The following is a 13,304-nucleotide window of genomic DNA, read 5'->3' on the forward strand; positions in this document are numbered from 1 at the left end:
TAAGAAAACACAGTCCTGAAGCTGGTCTGAAAAGCTAATGGGAAACATTCTTAGTTAGTTTTCTTGCACAGATTTGGTCGGCAGCCGTATCATATGTGTATATAACACCCAGTACACTCCAAAAGTTTGGACACACTTTCCTATTCATTTGATTGAGAAGGTGTGTACATATAACTACTCCGCCCTTTTGTGTCTGACATGATACATAAAGCACATCCCAGTTTAGTTTAGTATCAAATCTGGTCCAAAGGGAAGACAAAATCTTCCCAGTTAACGTGTCATGCCACTTTAGTTTGACACTAACGAAAACCAAACTATAAGAATTCTAAAAGTGTTAAAATGTAAGAGGAGGTGTTGTGCCGGGTTGTTTCTTGCCTGGGTGAAGTGACTCTTCCAAGGGTGTTCACATGTTGCCTGGCAACAAGACCCAAGGAAATCAGTCCTATCGCCGAAGAGATAGTCCCCATAATTTCATATGGTTTTATGTCTTTAAGACTCAACACAGAATTTGGTCATTAGTAAACTTTTGATGGCCTGCTAAGGTTTGTTTTTTTGTTTTTTTGTTTTTTTGTTTTTTTAACTTTGTACTCAATAAAACAACCTTCCAAACTGCTGTTTGTAGCCTAAAAAAAGACCACCGGAGCGTAAACGACTTGGAAACTGAAAATGACTGCAGGCTTCAGTTAATCTTTCCCAGTAATTACGCCTACATTTCCCGCCACAGAAAACAACTTTTGTATAGTAACCATGTCAGTATGATGTGAGGTTAACTGACTGCAAGTCAGCACGGAGACATGCTGTGGCCTGGAGCTAAGGAGAACAAAGCTGCTATAGAGAGAATGCAAAACGAGGCTACTCCTAATAAGAATGACTTTTAGCTTTCAAAATGTCACATTGCACACCAAGGTAACATTCATCCAGAGCCCCGCTAAAATAGGTTTCCTTACCCAGGCCCGTGGAGGAGTGTTTAAAAACATCTGAAGGTATTTCTTCAAGGCTGCAATAATAAGGTTAGGGACCGGTGAAGCACTTTTTAATTACTTAGTCATGGCCAGAGTCCTGTGAGAAGTATTTTACCTTGTTCTGAAACTTCCCAGAAGAGGCAACAAGGTCAAATACTTAAAGAAATTAACAGACTTTAAACACCAAAATCAAAGAGTCCCTACAGGTATTTTGCTTAATTAGCAAACTTTTACTTTCCACTTTGAAACAGTTACAGAGAAGACAGAGCAGCGGTAAATATGAATATCTAAATAATAATGATGCTGTGTAATCCTCTGCAGCACCTTAAACTCGTTTAAACAGCATGTTACAGCATCCTCATGGGCTTGATGTTGTAGCTAAATGTCATGGTAACAACCTTGCTGAGCAGGGAGCGGTCTTCCTCCCAACACAGCCTCCTCCCTCACTTTCATCATTAAACTGCACACATGGGCAAGAGGCTTTGAAAAGCCTGCCACTGTTGAGCACCCTTTTTATTTAGTGATCTCCTCAAGATGATTTGCATTCAAGGGTCTTACTCCAGTGTGATGTTCAACAGGCTAAGCTGCTGCAGAGCACTTGCTCTTCTCATCTGCACTGGCGATTGATGGTGGCTGATTTTCCCTTGAACTTTCAGGGGTCACAGCACTGGGGATGGGGCGGCTCAAGGAGGACAATCTCTTTGATCAGTCCATATTCATAAACCACCAGGCAATCAGCCAGAAATGCCCCACAGTATATAGAGCGCCTGACTGTAGCTCAGTGATAGTGGTCAGGTCTTGTCTTAGGATCTTGTCTTAACATGCAGGGGTCACTCAGTGGGAGGGAAAGAGAAGCAATTTTTCTAAAAATGACCCTCATGGAACACTGAACCGCATCAGAAAAAGTGCTTTGTAAGAAGCATTATCTAACCTGGATGTTTTCTAAACTACCCTGTAACATTTTGAACCCTAGTCAGCTATGAATCAATGGATCTACAATACACATGAACATACGCAAGCGTTGCCACACATTCCAGTGTTATCATGCAGCTGCGGTACAGTCATTATTACTGATGGGTTTTTTTAATGCAAAAAATAGTAAATAGTGTTGTAATTTAGACGGCACACACACAAAAAGAGAATGAGGAAGCTTAAACCACACACTTGCGAGCCTGAAAATGTTTTTACCAGGGAACATAATAAAGGCATGATGAATTCCTCACCTTCCTAGTTGTCTAAAAAAAATTAAATGACTGCATCCAAAGGTGTTTATCAGAGTATGTATTTTGCTCTGCTGTGAAGGCTGAAACAGAAACCGCCGTGTCTCTGCATCCATCTCTGGAGGCAGCTGTGTGAACTAAAGTCAGCAGAGACATCTGTGGCAGACCTCACATCTGACACAAGCATGGCTGTGGAGCTGACCAAAGAGACCTTCCCTTAGATTTCTGAACTAGAGCTAAATCAGCTGAAGAAAGAGAAAGTCATACTCGCTGAAAGAAGAAAGCTGTGCCTTGATCCCAGGCAGAGCAGCTGAGAACAGATTCGGCTGATACCCCTGAAAAAAGACTCGTTTTGATTGTGCAGCAGTATGTGCTGTGTAGTTTTTATGTAATTACCCGTGTAGATAATTACAGCAACACAAGTGCAGGCATACTCTAGTCAATACTTAAACAGTGGACAAAGTAACTGTGCGTAATTAAAAGGTGTCACTAATATATGAACTTAGAGAGAAATGGCTGGCAGTTTTGTAGCTTGCAAATTTGACTTTTGCTTTATTCCCCAATATTGCCAGTCATTAAACAGTACACGGACAAAATTCTGACAAGCCGAAGAAATAAACAGAACACTGATATTCACCCCATGCAGTGCTTTCGACCAAAGCATACGTGAGTTACATTAATCAGGTGGCTACTCCAAGTACGGGGGACTCCTGCTGTGTGTCTATTGAATATGGAAATTTGTAACCTCGATTATACATAATATAGAAACAAGTGCACAAGAACTGGTTTACATATCAAATTGAGATTATGTAACTGTGACAATAGAATGTGTGCAATAAGTACACACATCCACAGTGCGATGTGTCTCACCAAACAGTAGCTAGTAAGTATTAACTTGAAATCCTGTTGAAATAATGTTAATTAGAATTCAACTTTGCAGACAAATATAACCCAGTTTTAACTCAAATGTCTTGACATCTGCATGCCAATTTCCCACCAGTAGTTAGTGCAGATGTTTTGTTTTTTTTTCCCTGTGTGGCTTTGCTGCTCTCTACCAGCACAATATGAGCACACAGATGAACGCTGACAGGGACTCATTTTGTATTGAAGATTAGCAGCACCTGTCAGGTAGCTTGTTTACCTAAAGCATAAATGGCTTTAGAGAAGCATCAACTTGCTTCAGGCGGAAAATGCAACTAGATTCTATCTGACAAGGAGAATCCATGGAAACATTTGCATTGCAAGTAAACTGAATGTGATATAATACAGTTGTATGCTAACATTTTATAAACTATGACTTAAACAACATTAGATCCACTTCTCCTCTTTAATTTCCAAGCACAGGAAATCTCTGTTTCCAAGGCTCAAGAACCAGTTGGAAAATAATTTATCATGTTTCTGCAAATTGTCGTATTGCAAGCATCTCACTTGAGTTTCTGTGGTTTGTAAATAGAAATGTGCTAAGATTCAAGGTGAGCTGAGTTTTTCACAATAAATGTGCTAAAATGGGAAATCTGAGGAGGGAAGTCCACAGAGCCCAGATTTTGCTGGGCCATGTCACTGACTGGGAGCAGTGGTAATCAAGGAGCAAAGAAGGGTTCTGAACGCGTTAAGCCATGTTTTATTCACCAAGCCAATTCCTCCACTTAAAGATGTCAACATTTAAGCGTTCAGTCATTGTGAGCATGCTGCTGTGGAGAGGCAGATACCTTTCAGCGCTGAAGCAAACAAGATTAATTTAACCTACAGTTGCTTGGCGTGTTCCAAACACTATTTGATGGTAAAAGCACAGCCAGCAGAATAAAAGTGAATGGGACAGTCACTTTTGATACACTTTAGAGACGGGCCAAATTAAATTAACCTTCATCTTCTGCAAGTACACTCTAAAAGGTAGCTGGCATCTGCTGCTAAGAGAGAGAATAGATTGTTTCTCTTGTAAACTAAGAACAAGCGAGGCTACTTTGTTCAGTAAGAAATATGGCTTCACAAAGACCTTTGGCATGTTTTTTAGGTTGACAAATTTACAAGAAATTCACCTTCACCGTTGCTAATGGAATTTATACTGCAAGGATAATGCCTTTTAACACTAACCCAGAAGTTAGTATCACCTTGGTTCGTATGACATAAATTAATTTTGGTTTTTACAATGATTTCTTGGTTATTGCAGAGAATAAGATCTGTAACAAAAGTTTATGATACTTAAACTGTTCAGCAATCTAGCCCTCTGTATCTCTCTATATACATCTATTATGATTTTAGAAGCTTGTCTATCATTGGAAAATGTTAAACCTAACTTTTAGAAATGCATTTCTCTACAGCTGCATGATGAAGAATCAGCGTCACCGCACTCTTCCGGTTAACACAGCGTCTTTTCTATCTAAAAGTGGTGTTTATTTTGTCAAATAAAACTTTTTTTTTTTGAGAGAGCTCATTTCAAGCATATTCATCTGAATGAGGTATCTGGTTGCGCAAAATTTCTAACTTATTTCAAAGTTTTAGGACTCATTCATGCAGCACAATATCTTAAACAAAAACGTCCATCTGCTGATTAGGGAGGGCATCTGAGCAGCACCAAGGGAAAAATGTGCCAACAAGAGCTTGTCGTGAAAAGTCCATCCTCCAGCAAGCGTCGGGCTCATCATCTATGCTGCATTCAAGTCTTTGAATAATGCATGTCAGCCAGCATCAGCGCTGGATGCACAAGCCTCTTGTGACATCTCTTCTCCTCTCAGCCAGACTACAGGCACCCCATCTGCACCCACTGACACATTTGAAAAAAGTCAGCCATTAGCAGCAGTGCTGCAGTTTCCTGAAAAAGTTCTTCCTTGAATAGTCCACTTGAGGAAAGTGAACGCTGCCTTCCAAACAGTTATGTTTCTGGAGGATTTTGTCAGCACTGGGTGTCCTGACAGGATATAAGCTACCGTGCACTGTTTTCTTACTGTAACAGCATCAGCAGCTAGCTGAGATTTACAGATATGAGAGAAAAATTGAGGCAGACTGAGGCAGAGCTGGCTTGTACCTTAGCTAGCTCTGGATTTGGATGGCAAAGATCACAGAGCCACACTCCATTTTTGCAGCTCATTTTGTGCCATTTGCAGCAATTTGAGGCTATAAAGCTCATGTACGATGCTTTAACGTGATTTTGCATGACCTCGGATAAATCCTTCTGTGTGTTTTCGTCTGCACATTGTTTGTCGCAATCAAAAGGATCAGGGGCCTAAGAAATGACAAGGTTCAATACAGGCACAAAAACTCATTAAATCTCATCAGATGTTTATTTTAATAAATCAGCTTTGTTGCAGCTTTGACTGAGATTTTAGGATTAGAAGATTTGATCTTAAGACAACTTTGCATCTCTCATCTTGTACTCTTTTGTGTCGCTCATGATCAAATAGGTCTGGCAGTCACAAAGCAGCTGCTGCCACTCAAAACCTACATGGCAGAAATATGAGGACTTGTCTGACGACGTGTCTGTTCCCTGGATGAATCTTCACAGTTCTCTTTCACACGACACAACATGTCTGAAACAACAGCGAGGACAACGAAGCATCTTAAAGGTAACACGTTTTTGACATTTTTTTGATCGAACTCTATATTTGACAATATAGAACCCCACAAAACATATTGGAGGCATCGTAGTGTTTGCTCCTTTTGTTTCATGACTAACAGTGGCTTCAGTCAGATTGCTTTTGTCAAGTGTATAAGCACAGTGCCACTGTGAGAAGCCTGCAGAGTAATAAGAAAAGCTGATTGGAATAAAATATATTATTACCATTACATTGAGCTCTATTTTCCCAAGAATTGCAGGCAAAAGCAAATGAAAGCAGTAGAAGACTGGCAGGGGAATTACATCTGAGAGAACCGCAAACTTCAGTAGAAGCAGGCTATTATCTATAGTCATTTGGGAGGCTCTCTGAAACAAGACCTTTAAACCACAACCCAACCCTCTGAAGACTGTCTACCCACTAATAAACTGGCTTTTCAATTAGCACCTATCTGACGTTACAACGATAACACAAAACCAATTGCACGCTGTGCTGCAGATAAATCGTAATCCACTTAATAGGTCTGATTTGACTTCTTTTTTCTTCTCCCCTTCCACCACCGCCACCCTGGGGCTCTTTGGTCTCCAACCAGAACAAGGGTATCACTTTGAATTATCAGTATTGAAGGCACAATGGGGATAGCAGGCCTGTCAGTCTCCTGGAGGTCCTGATGGGATGTTTTTATGTCAGTGTAGCTAATGACAGCTTTGGAGGTGTGGTGAGCAAAGCTGACGTTTTTTCTGTGGCTTTAGATTGTAGCACATAAATTCACAACATCACACCTTTAATACACAGCGGTGCACTGAGTTTTCTTGGATAATGCTGTTAATTAGCTAGAACCAGACAAGTAATATTCAGGCTTTTTCTGTATTTCTTTTCAGGGAAAAATGGCACTATCAGAAATTTTAGTCATGTTATCATACCATGCCTTGATTTGTCTGAGCTCCAGTCTGAAACTGTAAATTTATCACTACTATAACGAATAGTACTATTTGTTTACTACCGCGTGGTAAACAAATGCCTCCATAAAGCATCCATTCATTCACACATCTTCAACCGCTTATCTGTTTCCAGGTTGTGGGGGTGCTGGAGCCAATCCCAGTTGAGAGTAGGGTCACCCTGGACTGGTCGCCAGTCCATCACAGGGCCAACACACAGAGACAGACAGAGACCAACAACCACCAAACATGATGTCTTAGGAAGGAAACCGGAGTACCCGGAGGAAACCCACGCAGGCACGAGGAGAACATAAAAACTCCACACAGAAAGGCCCCAGGCCGGGAACTGAACCCAGCAACAGCGCTGACCAGCACTAAGCATATTTATGTCTAATTGTGAAAAATTATGTAACCACTGCTTGTGCAGTACCATACATTAATCAAGTTACAATCAAATAACCAGTGAACAATAATAACATTAGTCATTATGTTGCAATTTATTCGATAAAAAAAGATTACAGTGACATTTCCAACATGTCTTTATAATCTCAATGTACTGCTATCAGTCATATCACCATTATATGGCTAATAGACAAAAATGAAGCCATTTTGAATCAGGCTTTTACAACGAAAAATGGTGTGTTCAATAGTGTGAAAGACAAGAATAGATCTCAAAAATGTTCTTGTTTTTTTGCTTATTATTTGTACTTTGGGATGAGGCCCTGTTGGGGAATTGACTACATACAGCAGATACTGTAGATTATGAGGTTAGTGAAGTAACCTATTTTCCCCGGTAGCTCATGGTAATTTCTGCGGCATCACTCTGGTGGCCTAACTCTTGAAAGCAAGCCGTCGATTTTTTTTTAGACTATGACATTTGCAAACAAGTCTAAACTTTCAGAGTATGTTTTTTTCTGCTGTACTCATCATTTGCACATTGAAAAGGCCAAGAGCAACCACTCCATTTCTATTTTTCCATTTACAAATCCAGAGTCAACAGTCCTTGGGCACAGGAATAACATGACACATTTATGCCTTTTTTTTTTTTCTAAGTTAAAAATTCCCGCGGATTAATGACCTGGGTATATGAATGTTGTATTAGTGACTTGAACTTTATTGTCGTTCATAGATATTTTTTTTTTTTTTCAGGGCGAATTGTTTCATGTTTGTTGATTTACTCTTCCCTAGACCACGACAGTCTAGAAATTTGCGTTCTTGAATTGCCTTTCATTTAATAAGGATCATAGTAGTGCATGTAACCTGATTATGTCCTATATCTAAGGGGAGAGTTGCCATTAGGGAAATAGCAGGAAATGAACAAAATCTATTCTGGCCCACAGCCAGATTTGGTGCCTGTAGCATATGTCTGCCCTGGTTGAGGGTTGCTGGACTCAGGGTCACCAACTGCTATCCCTTAAAATATTAAATCATGCCTCAACTGGAAATTAGAGGTTGTCCCATCCTTTTGAGACACTATTAAAACATGTTTTAAGATAGAATGAATTTTTCCTGCGTCCGACAGTAAATGTACCATCCAAAACAAAGGACGGATTTTGTTTTTGGTATTTTTTGACTTGACCTTTAAAGAGAAAGAGCACAAACATGCCGCAGAACACAAACACACATCTCTTAGTAGCGACATGCTAAGCTTTCCTGGATAGATTTTCAGTACAGGAGCTGAATTCGATGCGACATGTCTGTGTTGTAGCAAAGCCTGTTTTCCCATCAGATAATATTTCCATTACACTATCACAGTTGAAATCCAACTCCAACATCTTCAGTAAGATGATGATTCTATTCCTTTAAGGTGTTTTTGAAGTCTGATTTTCTAACTAATCCTCCTTTTCTTCAGCCTGAATGGTCCACTGTTAAAAGAATGCTGTGTGTCATTTCAACTTTTATTACTGTACTGTGCTACACTAAGCTAAAGTTCTATCACTATACAATAGAATTAGCTCAGTAATTACTTGTGATTTGATATGACTTTAAATTTGTAATATGCTCATTTGTGTCATTCTACAGCAACCATTTTGTGTAATACATGATCTGTATAATGCAAAGTTAAATCCTAAAAGAACTTCCTGTTGTGTGCTTTCACTCCTTTGTTACAGTTTTTGAAAAGTGCTACATAAATAAAAGAAAATACCAATGACTATATCAGAATTGTGAGGCATAAGGATGTCATTTCTGCTTTTTCAAAAAGGGAAAAATTGCATGGTGGAGAAAGAGAGTGACTGAATTGCAGATTTGTGAAATGAGGCTTGATGGAAGCAGCAGAGCTGAATAAGTAGAGTCAGTGACTGCAGCTATTAACCTGGAGCAGCTTCAGCTTTGACAGCTGACAGAGACCTATCTCTAATGATTCCGCAAAGTCACACAAAAGTCTAGCAGCTTAATTGAGAGAAGAAAGATATATAAACAATAAAACACCAATTGCCATTTAGGGCAATTAACTGAGACTTCTCATCCTTGTAAAAGTCCCCAAATGTCCAAATTTCAATCAAAACAGGTCTGTACAGCCTATGATGTGTGGAAACTCTCGTGCATCATACAGTGCACAGATCCATCATAATTCTTTTGCATAATTCTGCATCAAAATGATATTGCACTGGAATCTCTTCTCACATCTCACTGCATGTGCTCCCTGTTTAGGAAAGCAAACAAAAGCCAACCCATTTTTGCCTCAGGCTGATTTGTACGAATGGTTGGAAAAAAGAGAGGGTAGATGCATTTATCAAATATGGCAATTTGCTTAATGGACTCTGACAAAGCCATTGGCAGTCTTTATTTAGATGCAGATGACTTCCTCTGTACTAGCATCCTCTGTTACTCTGGCTGCTGCCTGTCAGGGAAAAGAGAACCTCTCTCCAGTTTCTGCAGACTGACAGTCATTAGTTATCTGTCTGTATGTGAGACTGGCTGACTGACTAACTGAGCGACTGCCTGTCAGTCCTTCTCAACCCCTTTCAGCTCTCACAATGTCCCCTTCCTCCTATAAATTCTCTATTAATGCAGTAAGAAGAGGACAAACCCCTCAGCTGGATTGCTCCATGTGAATGAAGGCGCACGGTCATGGTTGTCATGATATCAAAGAATAATATAGAAAGTTCATTCACTCATTCATCTTCTACCACATTTCTGTTTCCGGGGTGCTGGAGCCAATCCCAGCTGACATTGGGTGAGGGTTAGCCCTGGACAGGTCGCCAGTCCATCACAGGACCAACACACAGTGACAGACAGATACAAACAACCATTCACACTCAGACCTACAGACAATTTAGAGTCACCAGTTAACCTAAACATGATGTCTTTGGACAGTGGAAGGAAACCGGAGTACCCAGAGGAAACCCATGCAGGCACAGGGAGAACATGCAAACTCTGCACAGAAAGGCCCCTTCTTATTGTGGGGCAACACGAAGGGCAATCCACTATGCCACCGTGGTGTAATACAGAGAGTTGGCTGAGAGAAATAGTGACGGGTCCCTTTGTTGCATTTCATCTCACAGGATATCACACAGAGCAATAGCTGCCAATCCTAAAAACAGCCTGGTGAAATTGTGAGATGAAACAGTGTTTGTACTCGACATTATACACCATGAATTTTAACAAATATACAACAAAAATTAAGCTGTTCTGTATTCAATTGCGGTTTTGCTTACGGGATGGGTTTTAGGTCTGGAAGAGCTGATAAGCATTCAACCAGCATGGTGAGAGCACAGGGCATTTCTGTTATTAAAAAAAAAACAACTCACTGAGCAGTTTATGTGTATGAGTGATTTAACATTGAGGCAACAGTGCCCTCTTGGAAAAAAATACAAAATGTCCACATCTGCTGTTGGATAAAATCTGTTTTACCATGCTATTTTTAGTTTGATGAAACAATGAGCTTTTACACCCTTGGAAACATAAGTTTGAAACGATATCAGAATGATATGTTAGTAATGGAAATTTTTATTTCACTGGTTTAATGTGAAATCCAATACAAGTCACAGTATCTGACATCTTTTCTTTAACTAATAGATTAAGATCTTTGTTTTTTGGCATCAGCGACCTGAGGTTGTAGTGATTGGATAATTTTTAAGATCTGCATTTGGTTCTGTGATGGGTATGTTTTAAATACTTTTTATGTGCTACACACTGTTATAAAAATCATTGTTAGCTGAAATCCTACAGTATCCCCTTTAGTTGAGAAAAAAACACAAGCCAAACTAAGATATTCTCTTTGTCAATTCTTTAAAAGCGCAATGCTACAGACCAACTGGGATTTCTTCGCCATTTGTTTCTGAGTAATTAGACACAAGTCCTTTGGGCTATACCGATGAGGATAGTTGGATCAAGTCTTTTGCAAAAATAAACACAACAAATAGAGATCCTCTTTAATGAGGCTCAAATATGACTTCGGTACTTAAGATGTACTAATGGAGATTAAACTTCACCACTGTCACAGCCTCAAATTCTCTGTGTTTCTCACAGCAGAGGAGAGATTAACACCAATCCACCAGGGAAGATGATAAGAGGCTCTACAAGTCAACAGAGGGACTGACGTCTTGCTGAAAGACTAGGAAGTGGCCTCATGTTCCATGGAAACCTATAACATCAACCCGCTTTCAACAAAGATCTTCAAACCCTGTCAATCAAATCGACCATAGACGCTATCATGCTGGGCTTTCTTGAAAGGGAACCTGAGGTTCAGTTGTGAAGTGTTGAATTTACATTTATATTTGAAGTATTTCGGTTTGATGGTCATTTGGAAAAAGTTTTGAGGCCATAAAATAAAAAAAACAAAACAAAACAAAAAAACTTTACTTACAGATGTTTTGTGATAAACAATTTGCTTCTCGTTGTTTTTCTTTTATTTGAGGATTCCAGATTTTTAAGAGTGATCATACCATAAATGAAAACTTCAAAGGCATCAAATCAATGTTTATTCATTTATTCATTTAATTGACTTGAAGTAACAAAAGCAATCACTTACGTGCATCTAACTGATGAAAAGTAGCACAGGAACCCAACTGGAGGGGGACTGTATGGATCTTATTTCTCCAGGCAAGGCTTGTTTCAGGACCTCATCACGACAGCCATGACAAAGGAGAGGTGATTGTTGTTCCCATCTGGCTGCATAATGAGCTTGGAGCAAGACAATTGGTTGTTAATAGAAACATGTCATACGGTACATACAGCACAGTGGGACCAGCATAAGTTTGGCAGCTGCTGTCGATAGCATAATGACACCTACCGTATTTTTTTTTGAGAGTCTCATTTTATTATTCTCTTTCTCAGTCACAATCTCAATGCATTGGGAAGTGTCCTTTCACAAAATTGCTGTAATTGTCTGACTTGCTTGTTTTGGGCCCAATTTGTGCACGAGGGGGCTGTGGAGCAGAACCACTTAAGAGCAGCACTTCATTGATATTCGTTTTATTCCTGAGTTTATTGTAACCCGTGAGCAAATCCCATGGAAGAGAACTGTTTTTGTTCAGTTGTTGAAAATCGTTTCATCACTGCTTATAATTAGACTGATTTGAAATTAATAAATGTTATTTTGTTTATTTCATTCTCAATTCAGATGGCACCAAAATGATCATATACAAACTATTTGTATGAAGTTATAATGTGCAAATATATCAATTAAGATGTGAACATCCCAAGCTGTCAGCAGATAGAATGCCGCAGGTCTTTTAATAGCTTCAGTGAGGTCACTAATGCTACCGAGCAAAAGTTCATGGATAATTAGATCACAACACACGCTATTAAAAATAATGGCAGGATTATGCCTTTATTCGTAAGGTTTGTCCAAGGCCAGGCCAAGGTTGGAGTAAGGACTGACGGTAGAAATGGATTTTATGAATGAATGTCCTTAAAACTACAGCAGACAAGGAAAGTGTAGTAATTGTACGTGTATGTGTAAGTGTGTGTGAGTGGCATAACTACGTTTGCCACAGAAGATTTAGCGGTTATTTGTACTCATATTTTATTTCATATTTTGGGAGTTAAAAAGGCCCAGTAAGGAAAGACCCACCTCATTACTGTTTTTAATAGAGGGAGCATTTATAATTCAATAACAATCAACAAAAAGAAAAAAAAAAGAAAAAACAACTATATACAAACCCCCTTGGCACCCTACAGGTGTCTAGCATAATGCTGTCAGGTGGTAAAAACAATCTAATAATGATGTGGAAAGGAAGGTGAGAAAGGACTAGCATTAGAACCAAGAGGAGTGGGAATTTCACCTGGGCTTTTTTTTTTTTTTTTTTTTTGGTCAGCACTGACACACCTGAGAGAGGGAGAGTAAGTGAGTCCAGCTTTTGTTTGGTGAGGGCCTAAAACTTGGACTGATTGTTAAGGCACATCAACCAAAAAACGAGGTATGCTCAAGCAGAATTGAAATGTTTTTAAATAGCTGTTTAGTCCCTCTAATACCATATTAGCATGGTCCCATAAATATAGAATCCAGTCACCTGCATGTCTCCACCTGGGGGAAGGGGCTGTGTTCCAGTCTAGCAAGGTGTATTATTTACTCCTACTCTTGTATCTTTAATTTTTTATAAATATGTTTCTTGTAACATCTCTTTTTCTGTATCACTGTGCTTCTGTCTCTTTTAGTTTTTATACAAAGACAATCATAGATGAGCCGAC

This window comes from Echeneis naucrates, chromosome 21 (assembly GCF_900963305.1).
Source record: "Echeneis naucrates chromosome 21, fEcheNa1.1, whole genome shotgun sequence".
Taxonomy (NCBI): domain Eukaryota; kingdom Metazoa; phylum Chordata; class Actinopteri; order Carangiformes; family Echeneidae; genus Echeneis; species Echeneis naucrates.